The sequence below is a fragment of the Orycteropus afer genome, unplaced genomic scaffold (genome assembly GCF_000298275.1).
Source record: "Orycteropus afer afer isolate SDZICR_OR568_19922 unplaced genomic scaffold, OryAfe1.0 scaffold00494, whole genome shotgun sequence".
NCBI lineage: Eukaryota > Metazoa > Chordata > Mammalia > Tubulidentata > Orycteropodidae > Orycteropus > Orycteropus afer.
In genome coordinates this window covers 1,282,159-1,285,938 of record NW_006922081.1, presented here as the reverse complement: position 1 = coordinate 1,285,938, position 3,780 = coordinate 1,282,159, and positions in this window count along the sequence as shown.

Genomic DNA, 3,780 nt, shown 5'->3' with positions numbered 1-3,780 from the left:
TATTTATTGTGCTTTGGGTGTAAATTTACATAGCAAAATGATTTTACTTCCAACAGTTCGTGCACCTCTGATCTCATGGCCCCAATTACCATCCCCAACCATAAGAAAGTCTCCTCCCTTATCCTCCTCGTGACCACCCCCTCCTTAGGCCCCTCTCATCCATGCATGCCTTTCTGCCCAGCCTTCCATCTATGTGAATGTTACCACTCTGGTGTCTGATGGCTGCCAGATACAAGGGGTGCATCTCCCTAGAGTAAGTGGGAGCATCGACCAGGGGTAGATATTCTGTATGTGTGTCTATTGTTGGGCTGAACTAGTCACTTGTTGTTGTTGTTGTTGTTGTTTTGTGCCATCGAGTTGGACCCAACTCATAGCGACCTCTCCTTGGGTTTCCGAGGCAGTATCAATATGGAAGTGAGTCCATATCCGGGCTCAATGTGTAGCCTGGGGCCACAGGCCTGAGGGCTCCAGCAGTCTCCATCCTACCAGCAATTTTGGTCATTTTCATGTTTTTGAATTTTGTTCCACCTTTTTCCTCTCACTCTTTTGAGGATTTTCAGGTTTGATCGCTTTCTGAGTGATTGGTATTTGTAGCCAGGCGCCATCTAGTTCTGGTCTCGGGTTGTGAAGTCTGAGGTTCTCTTGGTCCACTTTACCTTTGGACTAATTGTTTCCCAAAGACCTTGATTTTCTTCACACTTCTTTACTCCATCAGAGAGGAGATAAATAGTTGAATCTTAGATGTCTGCTCAAAAGCTTTTAAGACCTCAGTCACTACTCAACAAATTATATTGTACAACAAAAGTCTTATAAACTATGTGTGCCAATTGAGAATGATGTCCCTGAGACTTGTGGTCCTGATCCCCCAGTCCTGGTGATTCTTTCTCACAAGATGCTTGGTTGTCTCTGCAAAGTTACTCCCACCCTGTCTTCTGTTGTTTCTGTAATGTATTTGACTAATTTTGTAACACAAATGTATATGTAAGATTATCTTCACTCAAATCTATTCTTGGTCTAAGGTGTATTTCTATTTGCCTACCCCTACCTGCTCTTCTCACAAATCTGTGCTTTAATCCATAGCCTGGTATTTGGTGCTAGTGATACTGCAGTGTTGTGCATATAGTAGTGTCTGCCTCTGTTGTCTATATCTTTTGTGTATATTTCAGTGTCTTTCCTTTCCCTAATATCACCATGCTGGTTACAGACTCTTTCCATACATTCCTCCCCTCACCCAAATCAATATGTTACTCCCAAATAGTCTGAGATTTTATCTCCCATTCTCTTCCATCCCCGATAACCAACAAAATAAGTTTCCTTCCCTAAATAAACTTTCCTTGACTTTTTATAATAGTGGGCTCATACAATATTTGTCCTTCTGTGATTGACTAATTTCACTAAGCATAATGTCCTCTAAATTCATCCATCCTGTGAGATGATTTGTGTATTCTTCATTATTCTTTAATGTTACAGATTATTCCAACATGTGAATATACCATAGCTTGGTTATCCAATCATCTGGTGATTGGCATTTAGGTTGTTTCCATTTCTTTGGTATAGTGAATTATGCTGTTATGAACATGGGTGTGCATATGTCTGTTCAGGTTCTATTTCTCAACTCTTTAGATATATTCCTAGTAATGGAATTGCTAGATCAAATGGTATTCCTTTTTCAATTTTTTTTTTTAATTAAACCACATGCCGTTTTCCACAATGGTGTTACCATTTTGCAGGCCCTACTTCCATGTGTGAGAGTCCCAACTCTCCACAACCTTGCCAGCATTTGTTATTTTTTGTCTTGTTGAACTTTGCTACTATTGCTGAGATGATATGGTACACATTATTGTTTTGATTTTCAAGCTCTGGTAGCATAGTGGCTAAGACACTTGCCTACTAACCAGACAGATGGCGGTTCAAACCCATCAGCCACTCCTCGGAAGGAAGGTTGGGCAATCCTACTTCCGTAGTGATACTGCCTCGGAAACCCAAGGAGGGGTCGCTATGAGTCAGGTTTGACTCGACGGCACATAACAACAACAACAACAACAATGGCTAATGATCATGAGCATTTCCTCATGTGTTTGTTGGCCTCCTGTATCTGTTAGTGAAATAACTGTTCATTTCCTTTTGCCAATTTTTCAATTGGGTTGTTTGTCTTTTTGGGTTGAGGTGATGAGGTTTTCTATATATTTTGGAGATTAGTCTCCCTTGTCAGATGTGCCATAACGAAATATTTTTTTCCAGTCTGTAAGTTCTCTTTTTATCCTTTTGAAGAAGTCTTTAGATGCACATAAAAGTTTTGTTTTTAAAAGGTCCCAGTCATCTAGTTTCTCTTCCACTGCCTGTGCATTTTACATTATGCTGGATAGTCTATTTATGCCATAAATGAGGAACCCTGATTTGCACCTATTTCTTCTTTGATGAGCTTTCTAGTTTGGGGTGTTACATTTAAGTCTTCACTGCAATTTGATTCGTTTTTGTATATGAGGTGAGATATGTGTCTTGTTTCATTTTTCTACAAGTGGATATCCAATTTTGCCAGCACCATTTGCTAAAGAGGCTATCTCTCTCATTTAATGGGTTTTGGGCCTTTGTCAAAAATCAGCTGTAAATAGATTAATTGGTCTAGTTCTGAGTTTTCAATTCTGTTCCGCTGGTCTGCCTCTCTGTCAGTATACCAATACCATGCTGCTTTGACTACTTTGACTGCATAGTAGGTTTTGAGGTCTGGGAGTGTGAGACCTCCTACTTTATTTTTCTTCTTCAGCAGTGCTTTGCTTACTTGAGGCCTCTTTCCTTTCCATATAAAATTAGTGATTGGTTTTTCCATGTCTTTGAAAAATGTTGATGGGATTTGGATCAGGATTGCATTGAATGTATAGATTGCTCTGAATGTATAGATTGCTCTGGATAATATAGATATTTTCACAGTATTCAGTCTTCCAAATCTTGAACAAGGCAAATTCTTCCATTTATATAGATACTTTGTAATTTCTTACAGTAGTGTTTTTTAGTTTTCTTTGTATAGGTCTTTTGTGTTCCTGGTAAGACTGATCCCTAAGTGTTGTAAATTTTCAGTAGTTATTATGAGTGCTATTGTTTTCCTTATTTCCTTTTCAGCAATCTTTGCTGGTGTAAAGGAATCCAACTGATTTCTGTATGTTGATCTTGTATCCTGCCACTTTGTTGAATGTTTTTCTTAGTTCCAGTTTATCTATCTATCTATTTATTTATTTATTTATTGACTGAGTCTCTTGTGTTGTCTCTGTATAGGATCATGTCATCTGTGAATAGGGGTAGATTTACTACTTCTCTGCCAATTTGAAAGGCTTTTATTTCTCTTTTTTGTCTTATTACCTTGGCAAGGATTTCCAATACAATGTTGAAAAGAAGTGATAATAGAGGTTATCCTTGTCTGTTGCCTGTTTGCAAGGGGAATGCTTTCAGTTTTTCTCCATTAACAATATTGTTGGCTGTTGGTTTTGCATATACACCCTTTATTATGTTGAGGATTTTTCCCTTCTATCCCTATTTTGTTGAGAGTTTTGAACAGGAATGTGTGTTGGATTTTGCCAAATGCCTTTTCTGCATTAATTGATATGATCAAATTGTTCTTTTGTTCTGTTTTGTTTATGTGATTGATTACATTGATTCTTTTTTTGATGTTGAACCATTCTTGCATACTTGATATGAATCCCATTTGGTCATGATGTATTAGTTTTTTGTTATGTTGTTGGATACTGTTGGCTAGGATTTTGTGGAAGATTTTTGCACTTATATTTA